The sequence below is a fragment of the Elephantulus edwardii genome, unplaced genomic scaffold, assembly GCF_000299155.1.
Source record: "Elephantulus edwardii isolate Elephantulus edwardi_28Jun2011 unplaced genomic scaffold, EleEdw1.0 scaffold00071, whole genome shotgun sequence".
Lineage (NCBI taxonomy): Eukaryota > Metazoa > Chordata > Mammalia > Macroscelidea > Macroscelididae > Elephantulus > Elephantulus edwardii.
Genome location: NW_006399821.1, coordinates 3,961,842 through 3,975,165, shown reverse-complemented (window position 1 = coordinate 3,975,165; position 13,324 = coordinate 3,961,842). Strand labels below are relative to the sequence as shown.

Here is a 13,324-nt window from a genome sequence, read left to right as displayed (position 1 = left end):
TAGCTCTCCATACCATCCATATGTGTATGTGTGTACATAGAAAAGAAAAAGAATGGAAAGAATACCTAGAAAGTGTTCAGGAGGTAAATTTAAAATCATTTTCAAATGTTTCCAGTTCTGGGAGGATGATTTTGTGAATACTTCCCTGCCAATCTGCTAATCAGGGTCTGAATGTAATTCTGTTTTGAAGAGGAAAAGTAACATGTTTCACTGTCTTGTCTGATTGTATATTTTGCTTAGCAGATGATTGTTCAGTTTACATCTAATGTTTGTCATCGTTTGCCACTCCCCAGGACAATTATCAAGGCAGATTAAGAGGCTTGTTCACTGTGTTTGCACAAACCCTTCCTCTCTGAACTAGTGAATGCAGATGCTGAAGGGGATCATTCACTCTGCTTGAACCAGCACTTCTCTCTGCCTAGAGGATGTAGATGCTGAAGAGGTGCGCTCACTGCACACAAACTCCGTCTTTAACTGGTGGACCTGGATATTGAAGGGGCTTGCTCACTGTGCTTGCACAAACATCTCTCTGGCTAGTGTAGCTAGATGCTGAAGGGATGGGGTCCCTTATTTGTCCAGTGCCTTCTGCTACATCTGCCCATTCTCCTGCTTCTTGCTACTTACTCTTTGGTCACCAACTTGCCCTTTCTGTCAGTGATAAAAGAAAGAAAAGGAGCTGAAATTTGAGCCACCAACATGTGGTTCTTGATTGATGGTTTAAGCAAATGAAGGGCAACTGGAGAAAATGCTGCAACTTCTGACACAGAGTCGGCCTAGGGACCTCCTTTTTGTTTATTTAGACTGTCCTTCCCTGCACATTTCCACGTAGATAGGCAAGGTACAGTGAGTACCTAATATCCTTCCTGAAACACAGTAGGAGATGTAGTGATTAAACCTGGGTATAGGTGTGCTTTTCATAGATAAAAAAAGTGACTGAAGAGCTTTTCATGCCAAGTGAGTGTTGGCTGTGGCCTGGATACTTGAATCTTTGTCAGACAACTCCACCTCACTCTGACCCCATGGGATCTCCCTGAAAAACAAAAAACTCTAGCAACCGTTCAGAGCATAGAATCTTCCAGTTATTTCCTTTTTTCTAATTGCTTCTCTGATAGTAAATATTGAAGGATAAGTAATCCAGGCTTGTAGACTACTGTTCCTCCTGCGAACTTAAGGAGCAGCAGAGTCCAGCTAAAGACATCACTGGACCCAGAGTGCTCTGCCTACATCTTGGTATATGTAGGCAGAGCCCTCATATCTTGAATAAGAAACTCTATGACAGGATTTTCAGGACTAGCTTGTAGGATAATACTCTCAATTTTGTGAAGTGTTGATAGTTTGAATTGGACAATTCAAGATTCTCCACAGTGTGTCTCATCTCTACCCGGTAGATATCAGTAGCATCCACACAACCCTAGTTTTTATAACAACAACAAAAATTTATTTAATATTCCTTCAGGGACAAAATCACTCCATTTGAAAACCACAATTCTAGAAGGGTGAATGGAGGGTAGATCATGTTGGTGAAAATTATCATTAACAGAAGATTTTGGGTGTTTATAATTTGACATTTTTGTTTGTGCCAAAACGGAAATGCCTTGTTGGTTCAGTGGCTATAAGAATAGGCTACTAATGAAAGGTTAGTGGTTCAAATACACTAGCTGTTCTGCAGGAGAAGGATGAGACCATCTACTTTCTGTAAAGATTTACCACTTTGGAAATCCTGTGGAGCAATTTCATTCAATTCAGGGTCAGCTCAATGAATGTGTTTTGTTTGGTTGTAGTTTTGGATACCAAAACAGTAACCATCTAGGTTTTTAATTCTCAATTCCTAGTTTGAAAACTTTGTGCCATCAAGAAGTGCCTCCATACCAGTGACCCCATCTACACCCTTCTTTAAGTTTTTTAATCACAAACCTGAATATAGGAAATTCTCTCTACTTATTTACTCACTGTTATACAATTAGAATTAGAATCCACTCCTAGCTGAAATTCTATGAGTTTTCTGGGGCTGTAAATCACAGGAGGAAATTGTCTATCTGGCAGATTGGTGTGTATTAAAAAATTTTACTTTAAAAACAAGTGCATTTTCCCATTTTAAAGAATGAAATTTATTTTGGTACCAAGTTTTACGTGGATATGCGGTGGGGTTTTTTTTTTTGTTTTTTGTTTTTGTTTTTGTTTTTGTTTTTTTTTTTCAGAATCCAAGCTCCTCAGGATGCCCTGATTTTATTAGCTAGTGAATATCAAAAGAAATGCCATATCTGTGGTTTTCTCTCTCAGTGAAGCCCTACGCTGTAGACAGCAGCCTCTGCTCCCCGACTACACTGTGCGGGTGGTGTGCTGCTGTAGCACCTGTGCCACGGCCCTGCAGTCCGTCACCTCCTCCGGCAGGCAGCCGTCCTGGTCACGCAGTGTGGGGTCTGCAGCTCCACGATGTCCACAAACTCGCAGGCCGCAGCATAATGTAGAGCTGTTTGACCTTCATTGTCCTGACAATTGATGTCAGCTTTGTACTGTAGCAAGACAGTCACTAGTTCCTTATGTCCTCGGTCACAGGCCCAGTGGAGTAGAGCTCTACCCTCTTCATCTTTCATATTCATATCCACATTTTTTTATTTGATGGCTTTGGTTATATGGTCAATGTTGTTTTCCCCGCAGTAATCGAATATGTTTTTTTCTTCCCTGATGATTTCTTCATGGTACAGTGAACTAATGACCGGACCACCAAACCCAGTATTTCCTTCTTTTCCTTTCTTCATTGGTGCCTGAGGATTCCAATCTGGATCTAATTTTTTTTACTACTGCAATATACTCCTGCATGGCTTGACTGGGGCTTGAATCACCAAGTGCTTTCCATGCTTCCCATTTTTGCTTTCCTTCAAAATCAAAGAAGCTTGGTTTAGGAGTATTGCAATTTCCAACTTTGACCTGCTTGTATCTAGCACACAGGTACAAGAGCTGTTCCCTGCTGGCCACCTGAATCAGGCCTTGGAGATGGGCTGCAGCCTTCTCAAACAGCTCTGTCAGGTTCCTGAATGCCTCGGTCTCGGGGTTCTGGAGGGATTCACAGGCATCGCCCGAGTCGTCCCCCGAGCTCAGTTCTCCACCGCTGTCACCCGTGGTGGCCCCCGTGGGCAGCAAGGACGAGGCCATGTCGCCTTGCTCGGTCCATTCGTCTGTGTCGAGCCTGTACAACCAGCTCGGGGCCTCGCAGGTCAGTGTTGGTCCCGAACCTGTGCTTGAGTGACCCAAGCGCTCCAACTTTGCGCTTCTCCTACTCTACTCACTAGGCGCAAAGACAAGCCTCTGTTCCACTCGGCAGCAACCTGGCCGGATGATCCGGCCTCGTGTTGCCTTCGGTTAACAGAGCGCTAAGATTTGCTGCGGGTGCCTCCAACAGTACGAAAGAGGAGGAAGCAGCGTAGTTCTAAAATCCCGGAGAACAGATACCTCGCGGCGGGAGCATGGGCTGGCGGACAGGACCGTGGATATGCGTTTTTACTGCTGAGGTATTAATCCTTGAGGAAGCTCTTTTTTCCCCCAGTGTGATACATCTTTTTCTTTCCTTTTTTTAAATATAAAATTCTTATTTTATACTGGTTTACCTACAAAGTTCATATTCATTGTTTTTCACACCAGATCTTTCCCATTTCCTTAACCTCATTCCTCCCCCACCCATCAAATTGTGCAACCCTATGATTATCCCCTCCTGCCCATCTTTGCCCCTCTGCTTCCCCCCTCTTTGATCCTTATACACATTTTCCTAATTATATATTTCTATAATAATGGTCTTATACAGTATTTGTCCTTGTGAAACTGAGTTAGTTCCCTTAGCATAATGTTCTCCAATCCCTCCCAAGTTAGGTAGTGATTTATAAAATCATTGCTCCTGTGTACTGTGTAATATTCCATCATGTGATTGTATCAACATTTCTCAGTCCATTCGATTGTGGTTGGGCATTTGGGCCATTTCCGTGTTCTTGTAATGGTGAATAATGCTGCTACAAACATTAGTGTACAAGTCTCTGTTTGTGCCTCAATTCTCATTTTCTTGGAGATGGATCATATGGAATTTCTATGTTCAGCTTTCTGAGGAAATGCCAAACTGCCTTCTAGAGTGATTATGACATTTTACAATCTTACCAACAATGTGTAAGAGTGCCTATCTCTCCACATCCTCTCCAACATTTATTATTTCCTGTCCTGTTAAACTTTGCCACTGCCACTGGAGTAAGATGGCATCTCATTGTGGTTTTGATTTACATGTCTCTTATTGCCAGTGATTTGGAACATTTCTTCATGTGTCTGTTGACCATTCGTATATCTTCCTCTGTGAAAAGTCTTTCCATATCTTCTGTTCTTTTGTAATAGTGTATCAGTCTTTTTCTTGTGTAGACCTTATAGGATTTTTTTAACTTTTGGTGTGAGACCCTTGCCTGGTATGAGATTGCCAAATGTTTTTTCCCAATCTGTAGGTTTTCTTTTTCACTCTATTGGAAAAATGTTTTGATGCACACAGGGATTTAATCTTTAGAAGGTCTAATTTACCAATTTTATACTCTCTAGATTGTGCACTTTTGGCTGTATTTGGCAGTCATGGAAATGCTGACAGCTGACAAAAACCTTCACTGTATGTTATCTCACTGATGACTGTGTCCCTTCTCTGTGCAGGGCTAAGAAACTGAAGAGAGGTGTGTTTTGTGCTGATATCAGAAGGGGAAATTGCTAAAAATCCAAAATACACTGTATGTGTAGGATTCATTCATAAAACTCAGGGGCTTTCAAACATGAATAACAAGGTTTGTGTCACATTGAGTTTGTATGTGTCACCATGTGTGATGAGTAAATGAATCTGATAGCAATCCCTTTATCTGCCTTTCTGGATTATTTTAACTAGGCAATGTCAAGAAGACAAAGATTCTCACCACTGGTCCAATTAGCAGCATCAGGATGGATGGTGAAGAGATTGAGATTGTTCACAGCTTTAGTTTGCTTGGCTCCACAGTCAACACTCTCGGCACCAGTAGCCAGGAAATTAAAAGACACATTGCCACGGGAAAGTCTGCTGTCAGGGACCTCTCCCAAGTACTGAAGAGCAATGGTGTCTCTCTGGAGACTAAGATGCGTCTGATACAGGCCATGGTCTTTACAATCACTTGTTATGCACCAGAGAGTTGGACAATGACTAAGGAGGATAGAAGGAGAATTGATGCCTTTGAGCTTTGATGCTGGAGAAGAGTATTGAGAGTACCATGGACTGCTAGGAAAACAAACAGATTTGTCCTAGAAAGGGTTAAACTGGGCGGCTCCTTGGAGGCAAGGATTCTGAGACTCCGTCTAACATACTTTGGACATGTTCTAAGGAGGGACCGGTCCTTGGGGAGGGACATCATGTTGGTAGGGCTAGGAGGGGAAGGCCCTCTATGAGATGGTTTGATTCAGTGGGGTAATCGGGATGGGTGTATTGGAGACAGTGTGATTGGTACATGACAGAGCAGAGTTTAGAACTGTTGTACATAAGGTTACTATGAGTCACAAGCGACTCAACAGCATATACCAACAACAACAAGGTTAATATGATTGACTCGCTGTGAATATTCTCTCTAGTGAACTAATAGTGTCACTGTTAAGTAGTCTAACTTAATATTTGACACTTTTAATAGGCTCTGCAGGTATGGACATCTTGAAACAATGTTTTATCTGTATCTCTTTTGCCTCACATACTTTGCGCCTGTTGTCAGGAGGGACTAGTCCTTACCTAAAGACATCATGCTGAGAAAGGTGAACAAAACCCTCAAGACATATTGGCATGGTGGTTGTAACAATGGAGTTAAGCATAAGCAAGATTGTAAGGAATGCACAGGATAGAGCAAGGCTCATATCTATTGTTCATAGAGTCACTGTGAGCTGTAGTCAGCTCCATGGCACCTAACAGCAACAATAAAGTCTCTCTACCTTCTAAGAGCAGCAGGTCCATACTCAAATGTACACATGCACATGCAAACACACACACACACACACACACACACATAATCTTGTGATAACCTTTTACAAAAAGACATGGTGCAATATTGCCTGTCTTGGGTACGTTTATGAAGATTCTATGTGCATTTGATTAAGAAGGGTAAAACCAAATTGAAGATGTGCTCCCATTGCATTTCCCTTCATCAGGGCTAGCATAGGTGTAAGAACATTTCTTAAACTGTGAACTGACTTCAGGGCTGGTGCCTCCTTGCTAGCAGACATCCATTATTTCCAGTAAAGAAGGGAGGGGAAGTAGTCCATAGGAATGAGACTATGAGAATAAATCAAATAAACTGATAAGATGAAAGGCAGGAATTATGAGGAAAAATCTTTTTAAGGAACAGAAAAATTTGAGTAAAATAGAATTGTAAAATATTCCTTTTCAACTCTTTTTCCCTTGGACATGGGCCAAAAGGTATATATTTTGAATCCACCAGTTGCTCACAGGATATGGGTAATCTTCTCCCCTGAAGTTTATTGCCTTCTGAAAACCCTCTGCATGTTCAGCTATGAATCAGTTCTGACTTAGTGATAACAACACAACAACATCAGAACTGGTGAAGCACAGCAGTTTCTTGAAGTGCATCTTAACACCCAAATTTGCATTTACTCACTCAATATATACTCAGTAAGCTTTCTCTTGTTGTAAGATAATGAACTTGAAGATTTGTTTATTATTATTCCCAATTCATTGTCCAGTTTTCATATGCATATGATGCAATGGCAAATACAATAGTTTGATTCAGGGTCACCGTAGTCTTTAATGTGATATCCTTGGTTTTAGCACTTTAAAAGTACTTTGCAGCACATTTGTCTATTTAAATGGATTATTTGATTTCTTGACTGGTGCTTCAATGGATGCTGATTTTGTAGCTGAGTAAAATGAAATAATTGCCAATGTCAGTCTTTTCTCCATATGCCATGATATTGCCTATTGGGCCATTTGTGTGGATTTTTGCTTTCTTTATATGGGAAGCTATACATCAATAGGTGCTTCAGGTCATCTTCATTTTCTGCAAGGAAAGTTGTGTCATCTGTATATCTATGGTGCTGAGTGATGAGATATATTTTTCTTATTTGACGGTGCTGACCTTTTAGAGTAGCTTGTTCTGATTGAGAAGCAGGAGAGGATCCTGGGACATGGAAGCCCTTGTATTAGAAGACAGAATATTCTCCTCTGGCTGCCACTGGAAGCCTCTAGTGTTGTGTGGTGTCTCTCAGTTCCTTCTCTTTATTTCATAATGAGTTTAAAATGCATGTTTTGGGTAAGGGAATGAGGGTCAAAGAAAACTCTCACTTTAATGTTATAAAGCACAAAACAAACAAACAAAAAAACCCAAAAACAATAACCAGACTGGTTCTTCCCAGAATGATTAGTAATGATTCATTAATAAATCTGGCTTATGACAAGCCTGTGTGTAATGGTTGATGTTTCAAAAAGTAGGTTTGAGGGCTTTCTTCGGTGGCATCTCTTGGGTGGATCTGAACCTCAGACTTTCAGCCAGAAGCTGAATGTTCACTGGGAACCCCGCTCAGGCATCCTCCTGTCATCAAGTGGATGTCAGTGCATGCTTTGGCTTCAGAAGCTACAGATCCCAACAGGATCTTTCTTCCTCGTGGGACAGGTGTGTCTGAACTGTCCCGGTCCCCCCCCCCGCACCCCCCACCCCCCGCAAACACATTACCCTCCTTAAATGCTCATTGTACAAGGTCAGCCCCACATAATTTATGTTCATCACACAATTTTAAAGCAGCAGCCCAGGCGAGAAATGGATTTCTGCTTTGAAGATTCTAAACTTCACAAAGAAGAGTGGTTGTAGTTTTCAAAACTCAACTGACTCTTTAAATATGAGCATATAATTATTACTAAGCATGTTCATGACACCGAATCCATTTAAATAGTTTTCTTTTACATTGGTTTACATACAAAATGTGTATAAATTATGTTTCATTCATGTATTATGTTCAAATGACATTAGCAAACACCTAACACTTATTTTCTCTTGAGGTAAAACAAGTATTTCCTCAGTCTTACCATTCTCCACATTAATAATTTAAATGGTAAAAATCAGCCTGATCACATAAGCTCATCTTTTGACCTTGCCCTCATTTTTTGGAATAAATACACAAGTTTTCCAAAATACCTTACCCTGACTGTCCCATGTGCTGTTATTCTTTAAGTTTATCTAATTTTAGGAAAGAGCTTGTGATTGATGGGCCACCCCGTCCACGAACGTCCCCCGTAAATCTCTCCCAGTCCTTCACCTTGGGCTGCCTGCTTCACACAGCCTTCACTGTTGTTTATAGTCTGTTAGCCATGGGACGGGTGTCTGTGTAACAAAGCACTAAAGATCTCCTAGCAGAGAAGCAACTTGGGTGTTCTGCGGTTTGCATGGTGGTGGTTCTGCCTAATTCCCACAGCAGAGCAGGAATTAGAGGAGCATCATAAAGAACAAAAGCGAGCGGCTGCCAGCTGAGCACAGCCTCTCCACGCACAGGTTGGTCAGACAGGGAGGGTAATGACACTTAAGTGAGGTTGGTCCTCCGAGCAGTCGCAGGTCTGGATCCAATAATGTCTCATTTACCACGTCTGGAATAGATCGTGGGGCTGAATTAACTGAACTTTTACCCTGCTGGGAGCTTTTGGCTGTGCTTATTGGCCTCCTAGCCCCTGGTTTGACCCTGTTCCCTTTTTAAATTAATGCATCTCCAATTCCCTAATCTAGACATTTTTTTTAATCTCATGTTTCTTTGTTTCCACCCACTTTGAGGAAATAGCTGAGGAGTTTTCAACTGTTTACCCAGAGGCAAAATTAACAGGTGCATGTGGGGTTATTGTAAGGCTCATCAAATACTCTGGGGCCTGGCCCAATTCCAGGCTGATAAACAAGCCTGCATTGTAAATTAATTGAAAACTGACAACGATAAAAGCTTTATTTAGAGGCCTAGATAAAAGTTTTATTGTGTGCACCAGAAGAACCTCACTGCAACCTGTATTTTGACACCTCTGTCCATTGTAATAAGTTTCTAGAGAATAGAATTCAGGTACTAGGAGCTTTGAACACCGTTTAAGAACATCTTTAAACTTGATGAAAAATAAAAAGCAGAAGAGTGAATCAGCAATGTAGCCGTCTGCTAGCTGCCTACTTTGGCCTTTACTTGAAGATGTTTAGCAGAAGGCCTGGGTCCTACACACATGAGTGAGGAGGCCTGAGGACAAGCAGCTGCAGAAGTCTCGTGGTTGCAGTGGAGTACTGCAGGGTGAATGACATGCAAGCAAATGGTGTATTATGCACAGTGGGTGTCTGTGGGTACAAAAGGTCTTTAAAACTCCACTTCCTTATTTTGAAAATTAAACTTAATGTTTTGCAAAGAACTCTCAACTTTTCTGAGCCACTGCAAAAATAGTTTTGAAAAGTTCTTTGTTAGATAGAGAGAAGGGATTGCAAAACTATGTCGTAATATTACCAACAGTGTCTCTGTTTTATATAACCTGGAAGGGCTTTAATCTGAGCTGTTGGTTCTCTGGATATAATGGGGTAATTCTTATGGTGTGCTTTTAAGAATGAAGAGCTTATAATAAAGATTTAGGAAAGTCAAATTCAGGGAAAAGCCACCTCAACTCATTATCATCCAGTTGGAACCAACTTATAGCTGAGCATCCAGCATGCTTTCCAAGGCTGGGAATCACATGAGAAGAGAGTGCTGTCTTTTTTTCCTTGGAACCTCTGGTGGATTCAAATCTTAGGCAAGGTGTAATCTTTGGGTTACCAGTGCAGCTCCCTACAGAATCCCAGGAAAAGCAACTGCAAAAGCAATTCTAAAGATTTTCTGTTGGTTTAGTTTTGGTCTTGCTTTGCCATTGTGGACAAATTATTTTATTCCGTATAAAGAAATTTCACTGAATATTCACAGCTTCACATTACCGTGTTTAATGAATCAACAAATTATTCTGGGTCTAAAGAGTAAAAAAAAAAAAAAAAAAAGAATCACTCTATTTGCTTCTTCATTCTATGCTACCTTCTATTTAAAGCTGATCATCATTTGGTCTCTCTACTCCTTCTTGTGTTGTTTCTCCTTTAACACACATGTCTGTAGGAGCTTGGACAGGGAATTCTCTGACCTATGTATTTTTTTGTTGTTCTTGTTATGTACCATGAATATGTTATAATTCACAGTGGCCCGAGGAACAGCAGATCTGAACTTTGCCCTGTCCTGCTCTGTCCTCACTCTCTTGTCATGATCATGCTCATGATTTTAGTTGTGTGGATCTATCTAATTGAGAGTCTTCCTCTTTCTAGGAACCATTCTATAATTTTCCCATCATGATGTCTCTTTCCGAGGTCTAGCCTTTCCTGGCAACATACCCAAAATATATGAGATGAATTTTCACTGTCTTTGCCTCTAATGAGCACACTACCTGCACTTCGTCCAAGACAAGTTTGTTGTTCTTTTGACAGTTCACGGTATATTCATACTCACCTCCAACATTACAATTAAAAGCCACTGATTCTTCTTTGATCCTCCTTATTCACTGTCCAGCTTTTAGAGGTATATGAAGCAACAAAATTGCTAGAATCAGGTTCATTTTAAACTGACATCTTTGCTTTTTAGAACTTTGACAGCAGATTTCTCCACTGTGGCATGTCTTTTGATTTCCTTATTGCTGTTTCCATAGGTGTGGATATAAGTAAAATGAAATCACTGTCAACTCCATCTATCATGATACTGCCTATTGGTTCAGTGATGAAGACTTCTGTTTCCTTGATGAGGAAATGTAACATTTTCTGCTGGCTATAATTTTTTATCTTTAGTAAGTGCTTCAAGTCTTCTTTCTTTTCTGCAAGAAAGATTTCATAAAGCAGGTTGTTGGTGAATCTTCCTACAAGCATAGCATCACTTTCTCCATAGCCAGCTTCTCAAATAAATTGTACTGTTTGTTCAGCATACAGATTGAATAGGTATGGAGAAAGAATCCAATCCTGAAATACATCTTTCCTGATTTTACAGCATGCAGCATTCCCTTGTTCTATTTGCTGTTTATTGCCATCGAGTTGAGCATGACTCATAGTGACCCTATGAACAAAAGGCCCGAAGCCTTTCTATAATTATCATCATTTCTCCAAGTTCATAGAGTTTCCATTGGCATGTGGTTTAGGAAGTGGATGCCACTACTGCTTCCAAACCTGCCTTAAAATAGTCTCCTTTTATTTACACTTTTAAGGAAAAGATAATTTCTCAGGTATTTGAAATGCAAATCTCTAGGAGACATGAGACCAGTTATGTGAAAAGCTCTGTTTGCAATACACAACTTAATCTTGATCTGGGTATAGTTTTCTCATGATCACAGTTAACCTAATAGCACATTGAAAAATTTCTAACAACTAAAAGAAAAGTACTGTTAAGAGTTTTTCTTTTTCTTTTTAAGAAGAGTGAATTAGGGAGGAGGGGGTGGATAGGGAGAAAAGTGCAACAATGAATGAATGACTGGAAACCCTAAGTTTCTGTAAACTTTCATTAAAATTAATAAAAATTTTGAAAAGAGGGAAAAGGATGAATAAAAGCAGAGAAATTAGTCTTGGGAAAAACAATTATGATCCTTGAATGGGTCTCGATTTCAAGAAAAAAAAAGAAAAAATAAATAGCTATAATGGATGTTTTGGGGTCAAATGGGCAAATTTTAAATATGGACTGTTTATTAAATAATATAAAAGTATCCAAGAATATTTGTAAAAATAAAAAGCTGAAGAACAATAACAGTTATTTTAAAAATTCAGTACTGCAAATGCAAACAAATATTTTACAATTATGTGTCCCCAGGATTGAATAAAAGAAAGTTGAAAAAAAAACCCCATTATGTCTCCCCTCTCCCCGATATCCGCAATGAAAAGTTCAGGTTGTTATATTTCTTGGTACAAGGTTTGGGAATATTTTATTTTATTTTATGATGAAGGCTATTTTTTGTCATTTTTAGTTCAAACATGAAATAAGAGAAAAAATAGTTCAAAATATTTTTACTATTTTAAAAGTCCTAATATCAGCATTAAACCTTGTCATTGTTGTTTTTCATATTTATGACAAAGATGTACTTAATCCCAGCCATGGTACTTCCTAAGCATCTGAAGGTAGGCAGTGAAGACAAACAAAAGAAGCCTTGATGCCTTTGAATTGTAGTGTTGGAGAAGAGTACTGAGTATCCCCTGGACTGACAAGAGAACAAACAAGTCTGTCGTGGAGGAAGTGTAACCAGGCTGCTCCTTAGATAGGCAAAGATGATAAAACGTGGTCTCACATACTTTGAGCCTATTGTCAGAAGGATCCATTCCTTGGGAAAAGACATCAGGTTAGGAAAGGTCAAAGACAGGTAGGAAGAAGCTCCACAAGATGGATTTACTCAGTGACTGTAAGAAGAGGCTCAAGCCTGAGGGAGATCTTGAGGATGGTACAGGATAGGGCAAAGTTTCAATCTGTTCTTCACAGAGTCACTGTGAGGCATAGTGAACTCAAAGGCACTTACAACAACATGGGCTCTTATCTTTAAAGTCTATAAGCTACAAAAAGACACAGTTGAGGTTTGAAAGGAAGTTTGCCTCTAAATCTTATGTTTTCCCCTGGTGTGAAAAACCACCTAAATCAAAAGAAGTTAAAAACCAATGTTGTTGTTGTTGTTGTGCACAGTCGAGTTGGAACCGACCTATAGCTGACTCTTCTGTTGGTTTTCAGAGGCAATTAATTGCATGGGAGGAGATTTCCCATCCTTCTCCCATGGAGCAGCTGATGGATTCAAACCACATGCCATTGGAATTTCAGTGCAGCAATAACCAAGCAAATAAGAGATAGGGTGAACCCTTGCTAAAAGTTAAATGGGTTAGATGTACTTAAGCCATATGTTTATTATTCTTGTTAACTGCCATCAAGTCGGATACAACTCATAGCAACCTCAAGGACCATAGATGTGGACCTTGCCATGTCCTGTGCCATCCTCACGAGATCTACAGTCATGCTTAAGCCGACTGTTACGATGTTAATCCATTCTGTTTATGGTCTTCCACCTTTCTATGACTTCCTGTCTTTCTCCTTAACATGTCCAATGTATGTGAGACAAAGTTTCACCATCCTTGCCTCTCATAAGCAGCCTGGTTGCACTTCCTCCAAGACAGACTTTGTTCTCTTGGCATTCCATGGAATATTCAGTCCTCTTCTCCAACAGCTCACTTAAAAGGCATCAACTCTGCTTCTGTCATCTTTATTTATTGTCCAGATTTGGTATGCATAAGAAGCAACTGAAAATAGCCAGACC

The 13,324-nt window shown here is 40.1% G+C and overlaps 1 protein-coding gene and 1 pseudogene across 1 annotated transcript in view; one reads left to right on the top strand and one right to left on the bottom strand.

Moving 5' to 3' along the window:
• The window catches only part of GMDS (GDP-mannose 4,6-dehydratase), an 844,904-nt gene that overhangs the window by 507,497 nt on the left and 324,083 nt on the right, over nt 1-13,324 (top strand). The window lies entirely within an intron of this gene.
• Nucleotides 2,320-3,153, bottom strand: LOC102860107 (annotated as a pseudogene).